Source organism: Helianthus annuus, chromosome 10, assembly GCF_002127325.2.
Source record: "Helianthus annuus cultivar XRQ/B chromosome 10, HanXRQr2.0-SUNRISE, whole genome shotgun sequence".
In the NCBI taxonomy this organism is placed as follows: domain Eukaryota; kingdom Viridiplantae; phylum Streptophyta; class Magnoliopsida; order Asterales; family Asteraceae; genus Helianthus; species Helianthus annuus.
The window spans coordinates 39,811,714-39,828,508 of record NC_035442.2 but is presented as its reverse complement, the minus strand read 5'-3'; the positions used below and the strand labels follow the sequence as shown (position 1 = coordinate 39,828,508).

At 35.3% G+C, this 16,795-nt stretch overlaps 1 long non-coding RNA gene across 8 annotated transcripts; it reads left to right on the top strand.

Moving 5' to 3' along the window:
* Positions 1–3,333: 3,333 nt before the first annotated feature.
* LOC110884525 lies at positions 3,334–7,390 on the top strand. 8 transcript variants are annotated; one of them, XR_004870287.1, is made up of 9 exons: positions 3,338–3,688; positions 3,929–3,987; positions 4,454–4,530; positions 4,614–4,794; positions 4,875–5,032; positions 5,119–5,173; positions 5,421–5,692; positions 6,779–6,823; positions 6,919–7,390. It is a non-coding gene; the product is annotated as an uncharacterized LOC110884525 (long non-coding RNA). The 8 variants fall into 8 exon arrangements; XR_004870290.1 differs by having other exon boundaries at positions 3,334–3,688; positions 4,454–4,520; positions 5,421–6,823; XR_004870289.1 differs by lacking the exon at positions 3,929–3,987 and having other exon boundaries at positions 3,335–3,688; positions 5,421–5,514; positions 5,607–6,823.
* Positions 7,391–16,795: the final 9,405 nt, after the last annotated feature.

Here is a 16,795-nt window from a genome sequence, read left to right as displayed (position 1 = left end):
ACTACAATTTCCCAAATTATGACTTTTGTTACCAAGTAACCATCTGCCTGAGAACAAATCACAGGTGCCTGTTGAGGATGGTGGGGTGGGCCACTTAACTTTTCCTGATGATCAGAAACTCGTGTATCAGTATTTTTATTTGTAAATGCATTTGAAAGAGTAACAGCAATGTTGTGAAATGCAACTTCTTGTTTATTGTTTTTATAAAAGCTAATAGTTGCTAATCCTCCAAGGAAGAAGATGAATATACTACAATGGATCATGGTCTGCATGTCACATAATCCGGTTGAACAATTCAACTTCCCCATCGTTCTCTTTCACATAAAGCTACACACAAGATAACACATTGATTATAACTTATAAGGGGACGAGTTGATTAGCTGCATTTACAGTTCATCATTTTTATACATTAAATATATAACTACGAGGCCCAATCCATGAGTTTACACCACATGTTTAGCGTGGCCCATTTGATTATTGTAGAATACATAAACTATTCAGTATTTAGCATCAAGTGAGCTGTTATTCTCAGTGCATTAAGCATTAAGCAATGGAAGCAAGGTTGCTTTGAATCTGGTGTGAAAGTTGTAATTTCCATTTGTAGTCCTATCCTTCAAGAATTATCATGACCAGGACGTCCCAATGATGGATCGTTACCTACCGAGGCATGGTGCGGTCATGAGGGCAACCCGGTTTTCATCCAGCTGTTACCCCAGCGAGTCTCTCGTGTGGGGGTAGTATGGTTTCCGGGCGAATGTCAGTCAGAGCGGCAGCCGGGGCCCGATAGAACATCGTGTCTGTGAAAACTGGGCTGGCGGGTAACCGTCCTAGACGGGAACCCGGTGACCAATGGTCCATGTACATATTGAAAGTCACCCTTCAAAAAAAAAAGTTACTTTCTTTACGATTATATTATTTTTTTTATTTCCCTTTAAAGATTTAAAATTAAATAAATGATCAAGAATGATTCCAGCTAAATAGAATTGTTCTTTTGCTCAATTGTTGAGATTGTTAAATAGGAATATTTTAAAATAACAAAATAAACATGCATCAGAGAATTTATACCGTCAGGTATGGTGGGGCGGGGATTTGAGCGTGGCCTTACACGTGGCTTGGGTGGGCTTCGCTGGGCTGACCCACATTGAAGACGATATGGTGGGACGGGGGTTTGGGGCGTGGCCAGCCCAAACCTCCATATTTACATTTTTTATAAAAAAATTTAAATTTTTTAATAATGTTTTTTAAATAAAGGAAATTACATAAAAAAACTCCTAATGCTTGGAATATTTTTTCTTGATCTCTTCTCTCGTCTCGAACATTAGTTCCAACTCTTCACCTGATAAGTGATCGATGGACTGGGCTAGAAATTTCATATCATCTCGTCTTTGTTTCAGGGCATTCCTAGCTTCTTTGCTCTTCCGAATTTCGGCCCTTTGTTGTTGGAATACGTTAAATGTATCTAACTTGCATGCAATGTCTTCCAACTGATCGCTGTATACTCCCCTACGCAAGCCCGAACTCGCAACTGAAGGCGATGGCGTACCCGATCTTGATTTTTGAGTGCGCCTTTTTGCGGCATCTCTTCCGTATTCTGGCCGGTTTGACGTATCATCCACATCGTCCTCCAACTCTTGATCTCGTGCATCCGATTGGGCTTGGGATGAAGGTGTCCTTGACCTTTTGGAAGACGTGTTAGTTTCGCTACCACTGGGGATATTCGCCCACTTGGGATGGAACTTACAAATGTCCCAACAATGCATGAAACGGAAGTCGCTCTCCACATTCGTTTTGTATGTAACCAATGCATTTGTAACAAAGTCGGCTTCGGTTTCACCACTTTTTGGGTTTTGCTTTGCCTTATGTGACTAACCACTAAATTTGGTGAGTTGCCCGCTTATCTCGCTCCTCTTCGAGGATAAGCTTTCATTTTCACGATAAAGCTCCCTTTCCATTTCTTCGTAGAATGTTTTACTGATCGCGTCCTACAAATGGTTTCTATGTTGAGAATTTCCTATTTTAATAAAAACAACATTTAATATATTACAAAGTTATATAATAAAAAACATAAATATTAAAATAAGGGCTACAAAATTTTTAAAAATACCTAAAGTTGGATGTAGAGATTTCTGAACCAAGCCCTCGCCAATGCAACTTCTTCTTTAAGGACCCATCTTTGTTGTTTTCGTTTGGTGCTTTCAAGTGCTTTCTCGGCCTCGGTTTTTTCTTGTGACTTCTCTTCTTGATGGGTTTGGATGCGGAAGAACCATCGATGGGGGGTTGAGTTTTGGGAACGGTTTCGGTTTGGGAAAGGTTGATGGGCGTTTGTGAAAGGTTGACGGGCGTTTGTGGAATCGGGCTAGGTATAGAATCGTCGGTGTGAGGGAAGTTAGCATACAAACGATTCGAGATAAACGATGCGTAACTAGCCATATCCGACATAGTGGAGTGTATTAAAAAGGGAGCAATTGGACGATTGGGTGGTGGGTTAGGTGTTTCTTGTAATGCCCACGGATTGTTCGGGTCAAAACCACGATTATGAGGATTCATTTTTCGTATTGTGGTTGAATGAGAATTTTTTTTTTAAAAAATAAGACAGAGATGATTATAGAAGAGGTGGAGAAAAGATGTCATCTAGTGGCACACACTTTTAATGACATTTGCCTTTTCTGTCACTAATTTTGGTTTTTAATGGCACATTACATGTGCCATAGTTGTTTAGCACCCACTTTTAGTGGCATTTAGCTTTTATGCCACTAAATTAGGTTTTTAATGACACTTTGCCTATGCCACGGAAAAATTTAATAAACTTTTAATGACATTTTACATGTGTCTTGAAATTAGGGGTGCAATCGAGTTGAACAGAACCCGAGTTTGAGCTCGAACCCGACTCGTAGGTAGTTTTTCAAGCTCGAGCTTGGCTGTTTCATTATAAATTAACTAAATTATATTAATCATATAATATAGCAATTATTATTATTATAATATATATTTAATATACTAATTAAAACTATAGAGATAATAGGCTAATTTAGGCTCGCGAGCCGGCTTGAGTAAAATAAGCGAAGCTCGAGCTTGTTTATTAAAAAAACTTATTATAACGCTTGCACTCGGCTTGAGCTCATTTAAGCTCGAATTATTTTCGTTTTATTTTGAGCCAGGCTCGAATAGCGTAGTTCATTTGATGTTATTTAAGTTCTCTTGTTGGTTGTTTTATTTCCCGTCTCAAGCCATGTTTGTGATTATTGTTTACATTTTAAAAAATAAAATACAATTCAAGCACTTTTCTAAAAGTTTTCCCTTTCCCTCCGTGAAACCTTTTTAAAATTTTCCTTAAATCTCCTCCCTCCAAATATATCATCAAATTTTCCCTAAATCTCTTCAACATCTACCCCCAAAATCAAAATCAAATTCTCGTTCCAAAATCAACTTCCCTATACAAACTAGGGCAACTTCAATTCAAAAAATTCTTCCATCCTCATCTTCTAAGGTCAGATTTCTGGCAAATTCCCTACCAGTCGTTGTTTCTACCTTCGCCAGACCGGAACTAGTCACTTAGCTACCGGAATCTAGTGTTGGCAGCGATTGGTACAAGCGAATGATTCCGTTTATGCTAATTAGCGGATAATTAGTCGGATTTGGTATATCTTTGTCTGAAAGTGCATTAACGGCTTCAATTTATGATTTCATGGTAAAAACCCTAATTTCATCTTCTCGTTTTCCTAGCAAATTAATCCCATGTACATTTGATTTTGACATAAATTTGATTTAAATATTTATTCTTGGTAGTTTATTACATCTTTGATAAACTAAATTAAATCAAATTTGTATCTTAATGATTCATTTACATGTAGAAAGTCAACATCGTTGATATATTGGATTCTCTTATTTATATGTACGTTCATGTAAACTTGCATCAGTAACTTTGTAGGTAATCTCTCCTTTACAAAGTCAACGAATCCGTAGAAGGACTCTTAAAAGGATCATAAGGTCAATAAATTTACAGAATTCTCATGTTTTTAAGTTTTAGATGCAATTGCTCTTAAAAAAGACAAGGTTTGAGAAAAAAAAAACTCAAAATGTGTTTCTAATTTGCTAATGGGAGTTTCATTTGGCTGTAGATTGCTTATGTTACTCTGTGCGGTTACAAATAAAGATATATTTTTTACACTTAATTAATAAATTTAGTGTAAGCAATTTACAGTGGTGAAAGGGGCACTAGACAGTGGCGATCCGGTTCTGACACGAGTGTATGGCGATTGGGAGATCACAAATATGAATAAATAATTAAATAAATAAATCGAAAGTACCACAAATATGCAGATTTCATGTCTTATTTCAGCTTCACAGTAACAGTGCAAATATATTTTACTGTGCGTTTATTAACTAATTTAGGAAGATGTTGGTAGTAAATTGTATTCGAGCACCGTTATTTACACTCCTAATCTCTATGCAGCTCTGTTGTTGGTTCTCTCTAGTCTGATTTCTTCAACAAAATCGAGACTACAAAATGATTCTCTCAGGTCTTCTTACGTATGTAGCAATCAATTTTGCACTTTGTATAATATTCTTCACCTTGTATTCAATTTTAAGAAAACAACCTTCATTTTGTAAAGTTTATGCTGCACGTTTGCTTACCGCGGGGATAGCCAGTGTCCTTAGACCAAGACAATTTCATATAAACAAGTTGTTACCTAACGCTGGTTGGATAAAAAACGCATGGCATCCTACTGAAGATGAACTGCTGTCATATGCAGGACTTGATGCAGTGGTATTCATGCGAATAATCACCTTCAGGTGATTACGTCATTAAAATGCTTTTAAGATTAATGTTTATTGCATGATAAATGGTTTAATTTTGTTTTTTCTCATTTCAGTAATTTAAAGTATTTACCATCGCGGGGTTTGTTGGAATCTTTATTCTAATTCCTGTGAACTGCTCGGGAAATCAACTGCAAGATGTCAATTTCATAAACATAACAAATAATACATTGGATGTATTTAGCATTTCAAATGTAAATAATGGATCAACAAGGTAACATGTGGTACCTTGATATCATAATATGCGTTCAGACATGTTTGTTTACTGAAACCTGACAGTTGAGTTCAATCTTCTTGCAGTTTATGGATACATTTAGGTGCTGTGTATTTTGTCACCATTATTTACTCTTTTTCGGTAAGTTCTATTTCTATATTTTTAATAGTAATATGTTGAGTAAATAACTATTGTACTTTAGATGATTGATTGAGCTTAATGATCATACTTTGCATCGTTCAGGAATACAAATATATATCTACAAAAAGGATCGATTATTTTTATTCATCAAAACCTCAACCTGAACAGTTCACTATATTAGTTGGCAATATACCTGTTTCAAAGGCTTGTGAACATACCTTTTAAAATTTTGAAACTGTTTTTGCAGGCGTCATTTTTCATTGCATACGTGGTGACATTAGGATGGATGAGCACTTCATCAGAACTCTTTCGTGTGGTGCCGTTCATAGGAACCTTAATATGTAAACCTTTTTCAAGAAACTCAGATAACGTCACAGTTCTGTCTTTTCCTTATCATAAAGACGTTCCAAAAATTCTTTTTTTGGACTTCTAGGATTTACGTATTTTTTCGTCGCTCCTCTCATCATTCCCTTTCTCTTGGTTTACTTTTCTCTTGCATACATCATCTACCGAAACCAGGTTCGTTTAAATTCTCTAGTCTTAATTTTTCATGAAATATAGTGGCGTTTGGTTTGCACTCTGAATCCATATGGATATGTGATGTAGAGCGAAAACACAAAAGATAAACAGAGAGAAAAGTTGATATATTTCTTAATAGAGTAAAATGCCATTTTCGTCCCTGAGTTTGGCCAGTTTTGCGATATTCGTCCAAAGGTTTGTTTTTCCGCATCTGGATCCAAAAGGCTTGATATCTTGCCATTTGAATCTGACTCGTTAGCTCCATCCATTTTTCTCTGTTAAGTCAGGGGTATTTCCGTCTTTTTTGTTAATTTAAAGAGCAATTTAGTCTTTTTCACATTAGGTACAAACATCTAGCATAATGTACAGGTATTCAAAATACCCTTACTAAATACAAGTTCACAAAAAAAGATGGAAATACCCCTGACTTAACGGAGAAAAATGGATGGAGTTAACGAGCCGGATGAAAATGGCAAGATTTCAAACCTTTTGGGTCCAGATGCGAAAAAACAAACCTTTGAACGAAAGTCGCAAAATTGGACAAACCTCAGGGACGAAAATGACATTTTACTCTAGCGATATTTAAATCATGACATTAGGGTCCTAGTGATAGAGAATTCTAAATTTGGCAGGTATTGCCAAGTTTTCGAATTTACAACTGTCACATACTTATTGAAATTAAAGACATAAGTTTACGCATAGATCGATCACTGATTTATGCGTTTTACACTGAAAAATCATACTGTCAAACCAAACGCCACCTAAGACACTTTCTACGAACTGAATGATCTTTTGTTTGCGTTTTACACAAGTCTATCTTTCAACTTAGTCGGTAAATAGTATATATGTAAATTTCAATTTGATCCATTTACTTTGGGTTGTGTTTTGTCTCCAACTTCTTAAAATGGGCGTAATAGGAAAATTTAAATAAAACGGGAACATGTCAAATGGTCTAAAGTATATTATTTCATTTTATTATTATATATCATCTGAATAAATATCTTTTGGGTGTTTTTGTTTATGTTATGTTCCCTCTAACTAATTACTTTGATTGTATGTTATTGTATTACTACATTCTTTGGAAAGCTATGGGCTTGAAGAAGATACTTGGAATCCTATAGATGGCATGGGGTATGCCACTCACTTTTAATATTTAATTTTCAAGCTCATGAGTATACTACTTCATTAGTATGACACCAATGCATTTTATTATCAAAATTTATCAGGTTGAGCTTTAGTTTATGGTGGTGCTAAGGCAATTCAGAATGAGAAAGTATTAAAGCTTGAAGTTGTCATGCTGAATTTATGTACATGCTCAATCATCTAGTGTTCTTCTTTGAATTCTTCTTTAGAGAAATTTTGACCATTCTGAAGATGCAACGCGATGTTGCAGTGTAACACATGACCATTACTGTTGTTTGAGCTTTGAACTGATGATTTGAAGTTGAAACATTTGGATTAACACTTGGATATGAAAAAAATCCACTGTTGTTGTTTGAGCTTTGATTGACTGATCCGGATGAGTTTTCTGCACTGAAAGCAGTTTGGATCTTTGGACTAGCTTCAACATTTTGAACATTACCTTTGTAGTACATCTTGATGTCTTGTTGACCGCTTGAATTGTTCATTGTAGCAATCTTTTGTTGCTCAAGATCTTGTCCCTCAAGTTTCTCAATAAATTGTGCAATCGAAAATCTACTATACTTTTCGGAATTCTTTAAAATCATGAGATATGTACCCCATTCTTTTTGAGGTAACGCATCGACTAATTTCTCAACCCATTCCTCTAGAGTTTTAGTAATTTCCAATCGAGACACTGAACGCACTAGATGATAATATCTCTCAATGAGAGTCTTTGTAGTTTCTCCTGGCACACTTGTAAACAGATCAAATTCTTTCTTCAATAATGATTTTTTACTCTTGATCATCTCTGCACTTCCTTTGAATTTTTTGCGAAGTGCATCCCAAATTGAATAAGCACTACTATCATGTTAAAGTAATATGAAAATATCTTCTTTCACAGTTTGTTGAAGTAAACTGACCATCATTTTTTCTGCCTTGTACATATCTCTCTCTTTATCTGAAAATTCTGAGATAATCTTTGCAACTCTCAAATCAGACAGTGGTCTAGCATACTTTGTTTCAATATGTTGGGATTGAACCCTATCAGAGGAACAGATAATGAAAGCCAAAACCGGATCACAAAAATGGATTCACAATAAGCAGCTGTTTACTATAAGCTTTCCCCTTGACTATGACTCCAACATCTGATATACTCCAACATGTTTGTTAGAAACGTTCGTGAAAAGCGTTAGTTTGGAAGCAATTTTCTAATTGTTTAGTTTCTAACGTGTGTATTAGAAATGACTTATTTATTTGAACCATATATATGTTTTTAGCAACTTGAATTAACATTTTGTGGAAATGTTAATATTTCTAACGTGCACGTTAAAATTTCTTTCATTTTAACATGATTGTTAAAAATGATTAAAATACAAATGCTTTGAAATGTTTTATGTAAACATTTTATATAAGTAATTTGTTGTAGTATTGATTTTAATGCTTTGTATGATTTAGAAATAAAAGGTCATACATTGAAGTTGATGTTTGATTCACTTCAAGAATTTAATCACCATAAAGTGATGGTGTAGTTGTGTGTGATTTATCACCAACTTTAATTTGTGATTTTTAATCCATTTAAGTGAAATTATAATTACTAATTAAACTTTTCATATGATGAAACTCTTGAGTAGAGTTTTTATGTCACTTTATTAGTTTTTATTAGAGTTTATGTCTCTAATAAATCTCTAATTAAGTGAAACTCTTGAGTAGAGTTTTAATAATGACATTTGATGAGTTTTATTGGAGTTTAAGACTATAATTATTGAGATTCTTAACTCTTTAGGCTACAAGGTATGGTGATGGTCCTCCAATGGAGGATGATCCGCCACGTAGGCGTCACGTCATAGTCCTCCCAAGGATGCTCCATCCCCCAAAAGTAGAGGGTATGGGAGGATGGTCCTAGTCATAGTCCTCCCACCATTTTTATGTTTTTTTTTAATCTTCTACTTTTTTTAACATTTAACAAATAAACTAACAAAATATTTTTATTAATTTAAAAAAAAACAATGACTTAATAAAAAAACATAGACTTAAATAATTTCTAAATTCAAAAATAAAGAACTTTAGGAACCAAACTAGAATTTGATCTAAATCAAAGGGACCATATGTGTAATTTACAAAGAATAAAGAAAGAATCTGTCTAAATCAGGGGGGCCAACCACTCAAAAAAAAAAAAAAAATAAAAAAATAAAGAAAGAACCTGTCTTCATCAATCATCACCTTCGTTTTTCCGTCTTGACCGTCCGGCAACTCCTGCAACTCCGGCAACTCCGATTCAATCCGATTCCTTATTTTATTTTATTTTTTTATTTTTAACAGTAAAAAACGAAGGGGGGGCCCACCAGCTTGGACCGTCTTGACCGTCCGCAACTCGACATCCTCGACGGTGACGGGAGGGGGCGGGATGATTCGACGCCGGCGACGATCCACGACGGGCTGGGCAACGGTTCCATACCGTGCAGCCTTATATGGTGAAACTCTTGAATAGAGTTTTATTGATGACATTTGATGAGTTTTAATGATGAAATTTAATACTTTAATTTTGTCATGTTTTGTATATATAAAATGACTTAAATTTTCTAACACGTGTGTTAGAAAATGTGTATCACGAGTACGAGGTTAGAGATTGTTCATAATGAACAGAAATGTTTTATGTAAACATTTAATTGCCTATGTGTGCATTAAAAAATGATGAGAAATGGTTTATTTTATAAACTATATCTTTGGAAAACGTTTTATATAAACGTTCGATTCTATATCGTGCTTGGTATAACTTTTTTTTTTCTAACATGCGTGTTAGAAAACGTTTAGTACATGTGTAGTAAGACAAAACAATATAAAACCATTTGATATTTTGGGTTTTGATCTATGTTTTCATAACCCTAATTGATATTATTAATATTGTATATTGCAAAATTGTTTTGAATAATTTTTAAAACAAAGTTTTGCATAACATTTAATTCAAATGGTTCGCTACTCTTACTAAAAGTAGCATGTAATGAATGAAAGAGAAACTCTTGAGTAGAGCTTCTTGATGACACTTAATTAGTCACTTATTTGGTGAAAAACAACTTGGTATTCTTGAGTAGAGCTTCTCATGTCTAATCCTTTCATCTTGTGCAACCAACCTTGGAGCATCCGGCTGAGGGGGAGTTTCGTATTGTAAGCATGCTTGTAATCATTTGCTTTGTAATTCAATCATTTGACTTAATATGAAGCATTTGTTTATCAAACTATTCTTTTCTTTGATTGTGTTTACAAAGTTTGTATTCATTTCCGCTGAACTTTACATTATTTCATATTCTCTGAATGTACAAATTATACAAACAAACACAATCATGAGAGCCTCCGATCCTAACAATTGGTATCAGAGCTCGGACAGTCAAATTCGATCTAACAATCAATTTGACATAACAGTTCAGCTCAAAATTCATTGATACTAAGGTTGATTGTATTTAGTTGAAAAACAGAGCAACGAGAAATCATGTTCAAAATGATGAATCAGATACTCTGTAAAACAACCAAAATGTCATAAGATTCACAAATTTTGAAACAACAAGTGATGTCATGCACAAATCACCCATAGTTTTCAGATCTGAAAACATGTCTGGTAACTATGGTATGACTATCTTCATTCAAAATTGATTTCAACTGTTGTTATGGAATTTGTGATGATTTTATCAAGTTTTATGCTAAAGTATGAACCTCAGATTAACAAAACCTATGTTCACATAAACATTAGTGTTTTGCTAACTTAGAAAGAGGAAAATAAAACTTTAGTCATGAAATCTTATGTGTTAGAAGGCAGGTTGAGAATCCCCAAAAGAACTAAATCAACCCTGTCAAAACACATTAAGAAAATCAGGGGTCAAAACAGTCCAAATCATAAGTAATGTGAGATTTGGTAATAAAACATGTTCACATGCGGCCAGATCTCTCAAAACATTACTGCAAAATGATTCAGGATTAAGTATTTCCAAAATAAAATCTCCCAGTAAGTATTTTTGTACTTATGAATGGGAAGGGTAAAAAGGGAAGAAGAAAATGAACAAAACTCAAAAGTGTGTTTATCTCAAAACTTTTGAAGTCAAAAGAAAAGAGTATAAACATAAAATACCTATGAGTCAAAAGTTGGGAAAACAATGGTCATTATGCAATTGTGTGCATTCATTAATTCAGGAAAAGTTCAGGTAACAATGGTATCTCCAGTGATTGACTTTAAAAGATGAATTTGCAATCAATTAACAAGAAAATGATCCTAATCAGTGGTCATAATGATGTGATCATAAGCCTTTTGGAAGTCACCAGATCCTTTTGATGTTGTTTTCAAAATAACCTTTATTTTTAGAAAGGTGTTTTTCTCAAATAAAACCGGATATATTATTCATTTTTTTAAATAATATATTTTGTACTTTTACTCATTTTTTAGAGTAAAAGTTTTCTCTCCGGTCATGATGTAATTTCCTTATTCTTGTGTGAAATTACTTTTCTTAAAATTGATCAAAAGGAAGTGGTGCACATGTTATGGTCATATTATGTTCAAGTTTGTCAAAAATTGATTGCAAATTGATTTCAAACTACTGAGATACACATGTTCTACTTCAAATAATTAGACACAAAATGTGTAGCCTTAGTAAAAAAGATTTCATCATCTGGGATGCTAAACCACTGTCAGGAATAATGTACATGTTGTAAACCTAGAATGTAATTTCCTAGAAAAACTACTGACAAATTAAACTTGATAATCTACATCTAAAATGTAGCTAAGTATAGCATTCCTGTAGAATAACAGATGTTGGACATGATATTGAGCTTACACAAGACAAAATCAATCCCCACATCTGAACAAGCAGATGCTAAAATTATTTGTCAAAAGTTAAAACACTGCTGCACTAACAGTTGTTATACTAGTGGTCTTCATTTTGTTTTCTACCACTGTTTTTCCTCATCTACTGTTGTGTATCAAACATCTGCTTTCTAAAGTCTGTCCACTGCTGAAAGTCAACCCCTGCTCCGTTAATTCCTTGATAAGCACTGTTGTATAACATCAGTGTTCTATCCACTGATAGTTAAAATCACCCATTGATCCATTTATTACCGTTGTAACTACTGATGGTTGATCCATCAGTGGCTCACAAAACAACTGTCCTCCATTATTTACTCTTCCATCAGGGTTTGCACGTGGTCAGTTTTTAGTCGTCAAATCATTATAACCGCTGCCACGTCAGTATTTACTTTTTCCTAAATAAAACCCTGATCAAAACCCCAAACAGGGTTTCATTGTCGAATTTAATTCCAAACATTCTCTTCACAAAGCAGTTTCCCACTCATAACTCCCAAATCATTCTTCGATCTTCTTCATAAAAAATGACGAAATCAAAATCGAAAACAAAATCAAAATCATCTTCTTCCTCTGCTCCCACAGACGCCACTCAAATGGCCGCTGAAACCACAAAAAATCGCTACAAATCCCCTCACAACTATTTGGGTATACTGCCATAGCAAAATGGTCAAAGCAGCATACTGATGAAGCTTATGAAAGACTTAAGAAAAGAAGGATAACTGTCTCAGACACTTCAAAAAGGCTTGACTACAAAAAGCTTGAACAATAGATTGAAAATCTCAAAACACTACTCACATCAGCTGACAATCCTATTCTTGTGTCAAACCAAGAAGAAGGAAAACAGTTGTCTAGTGAAGAAGTAAAGAAAAAGGAAGTTGAGTACTTCACAGAAACCATCAAGAAGATGGGTCTAAAAGAAGAGAGCTCAGTAAAACTTCAAAACATTTTCAAAAAGGTATTAACCAAGCCTGCATCACCAAGCACTTCAGAAATATCAGACATTGAGCCAGATCAACAAAAGAGATAAGAGCAAATTGAAAAGGAAACTGCAGAAGACGTAGCTGCAGCAAATGATGTCATTGAGAAGGCTCTCAAACAAATGTCTGATAGCTTACAACTTTTCACAAGGCCAACATCTCCAAACTCATCAGGAAATAAATCTCTCCCAAGAAACCCATTAGGATTAAAAGTACTAAAGTGGATTTCTGATCAAAAGACCCACGTATTGACCTTGGTCAGATCCAATGGCGAAGTGAAGTATATATCAAGGAAAGAAGCACTAGGCCTTAGTGTTGAAGATTTGCAGGATCTCCTTGAGCTTTCACTATGCAGGGATGAGGATGACTCAAGTTCCAAGGCCTTTGAAGAAGAATTTAAAAGACAAGCTAGGGAACTTTTGATGAGAAATAAAAATCCCGAATAATGAAGGGTTTTGGCATTATCTGTTCCAGGGGGAGATTGTTGGGATTGAACCCTACCAGAGGAACAGATAATGAAAGCCAAAACCGGATCACAAAAATGGATTCACAATAAGCAGCTGTTTACTATAAGCTTTCCCCTTGACTGTGACTCCAACATCTGATATACTACAGAATACTGCCTTTATCAACAACTGCTGACACTGGGATATCCAAAACTGATGAAGACTAAAGCCCTGCTGCCCAATCTACTGCCTTGAGTCAAGCACTGCTGATCATGACAAGTACTGATGGGTTCACAGTAGTGGAAGGATGCAACAACAGTTTTATTCATCTTGTGTAATGTAATGCAACATCAGTAGTTAGTAAAGCAGTAGTTATATAGATCAGTAGATAGGGTTTGTTAGTTTGTTAGATGTCACTTTCATGGTGAGGTCAGCTGAGATGCCCAGTTGATTGGACTGCCTATAAATGTAACAGTACTCTGTACTGTTACATTTGATTGACTGAGCAAGTTCTTCTTCTCATGTCTAATCCTTTCATCTTGTGCAACCAACCTTGGAGCATCAGGCTAAGGGGGAGTTTAGTATTGTAAGCATGCTTGTAATCATTTGCTTTGTAACTCAATCATTTGACTTAATATGAAGCATTTGTTTATCAGACTATTCTCTTCTTTGATTGTGTTTACAAAGTTTGTATTCATTTCCGCTGCACTTTACATTATTTCATATTCTCTGAATGTACAAATTATACAACCAAACACAATCATGAGAGCCTCCGATCCTAACACAATACTTTCTCAAGACCTTAGATGATTTGCTTGAACCCAATTCTCAAACCGTTCTTTCCAACTATGATATTCTTCAATGCCCATCAGCTTTGGAGGTTTCTGTAACGTTCTAGTTTCATTTTCCATGGTTACACTCTGAGCAACGGTAACAGAAGTACCCGGAGCGGTAGCAAACGCATTGTAGAATTCAGAATCCATGTTATGGTTATCAAAAGTTCACAAAATCAGGCTTTACAAACGAACTGGATGATCTTGAAACAAACTGAAATCTATCACACAACCTGAAAACAAATCTCAAACGAACTGGATAATAACTGGATCACAAATGTTCAATATGTGCGAAATGAATCACAAACGCCCAATTCGTACGAAATGGATGTATTTTTCACACGAATTGGACTTTTCAAGCGAATTGGATCAACCAATATTCAATCCGTACAAAATGGATGTATTTTTCAAACGAATTAGACTTTTCAAGTGACCTGTCCACACTAAATGACCATTTCGTGCGAATTGGAAGCAATTTCAAGCGAATTGAAAATATGTTTCAAACGAAATGATACTTTGATGCGAAATAGGTCCACTTCATGCGAAATGGAAGGTTCAACTCGTGCGAAATGGTGCTGATGTCACACAATCGGCCATATTTTTGACAAATTGATCCGATTTTAGTTCGATTTTAGGTCTGATTCTTTCAAGGGTTTGTTAAAACAGTGTTTCGCACGTTATATGTGAAAATTAACCCATTTTAACCGTGAAAAGTTGTTTAATTTTGAAAAATCTTGTAAAAGAAGGTGTAGAAATCTGAATTTTGATGAAATCAAACTGAATCAGTAAGAACTCTTCCTCCTGAGCTCTAATACCACTTGTAGGATCGTTTGCACAACCAAACGAGTCGTTCAGAAGAGTTTTTAATCAATACGAGAGGTGGAAGCAGACGTTTTGATGTTGAATCAACTTGATATACACTTTAATTGTCTCTTAGATTGATATAACAACGTTTTACAGGCTGGAGACACTTCGGCAGCACCTCGACACCGGAATCGGAAAGTTACAAATGAAAGACTCAAGTCACGTATTTATAGGAGAACTATTTCGCATGGAATGGACATGCTCATTTCGTGCGAAATGGCCAGTGTCATTTCGTGCGAAATGGCTTTACCTTACACGATTCTCAGTTTTCTCGTTCTACGTGACCTGATCTATCATTCCATTTACAAGACTCGATACAAGATGAAGTCAACAGACATATGCACCAACAAAAGTAAATCAAACGTGTATATGTTGACATTTAAGAGATATACAGTCAAGAAAATCAACGGCAATGTTGATATATATGCGGATTAAACACAAAAAAAACACTCAACAAATGGCTACAATTTAAGGAATGTGTTTAGTGACGGCATCAGATTCCTAATTGACGGAGAAAGGTCTGGTGGCAAGAAAAGCTGCTTCTAGGAGGTTGTCAAGTGTTTTCGCTCGACGATTCCAATTTTGGGTGGTTGGTTTGGCCCTTGTTCCTGTAACTCGAATCCTAGCCCGGTATATCCCATTTTAATTTACACCATTATGAACCTTACGCCTTTTTTACTCGCTGATCGAGGTACTCGCCATTGAAAAATCTTCGTAAACTAAATCACACGTGTATATGTTGACATTTAAGAGATATACAGTCAAGAAAATCAAGGGCAATGTCGATATATATTCGGATTAGAGACCAAAAAAAAACACTCAACAAATGGCTACAATTTAAGGAATGTGTTTAGTGACGGTATCAGATTCCTAATTGATGGAGAAAGGTCTGGTGGTAAGAAAAGCTGCTTCTAGGAGGTCGTCAAGTGTTTTCGCTCGACGATTCCATTCTTGGGTGCTTGGTTTGGCTCTTGTTCCTGTAATTCGAATCCTATCCAGGTATATCCCATTTTAATTTTACACCATTGTGAACCTCGCGCCTTTTTTATTCTCTGATCGAGGTTCTCGGCATTGAAAAATCTTCGTAAACTAAATCACACGTGTATATGTTGACATTTAAGAGATATACAGTCAAGAAAATCAAGGGCAATGGTGATATATATGAGGATTAGACACAAAAAAAACACTCAATAAATGGCTACAATTTAAGGAATGTGTTTAGTGACGGCATCCGATTCCAAATTGATGGAGAAAGGTTTGATGGCAAGAAAAGCTGCTTCTAGGAGGTTGTCAAGTGTTTTTGCTCTATGATTCCATTCTTGGGTGGTTAGTTTGGCCCTTGTTCCTGTAACTCGAATCCTAGCCTGGTATATCCCGTTTAACACCATTGTGAACCTTACGCCTTTTTTACTCTCTGATCGAGGTTCTCGGCATTAAAAAATCTTCGTAAACTAAATCACACGTGTATATGTTGACATTTAAAAGATATACAGTCTTGAAAATCACACGTGATATATATGCGGATTAGACACCAAAAAGAACACTCAACAAATGGCTACAATTTAAGGAATGTGTTTAGTGACGTCATCAGATTCCTAATTGACGGAGAAAGGTCTGGTGGCAAGAAAAGCTGTTTCTAGGAGGTTATCAAGTGTTTTCGCTCGACGATTCCATTCTAGGGTGGTTGGTTTGTCCCTTGTTCCTGTAACTCGAATCTTAGCCCGGTATATCCCATTTTAATTTTACACCACTGTGAACCTTACACCTTTTTTATTCTTTGATCGAGGTTCTCGGCATTGAAAAATCTTCGTAAACTAAATCAAACGTGTATATATTGACATTTAAGAGATATACAGTCAAGAAAATCAAGGGCAACGGTGATATATATGCGGATTAGATAACAAAAAAAACACTCAACAAATGGCTACAATTTAAGGAATGTGTGTTGTGACGGCATCGGATTCCTAATTGATGGAGAAAGGTCTGGTGGCAATAAAAGCTGCTTCTAGGAGGTTGTC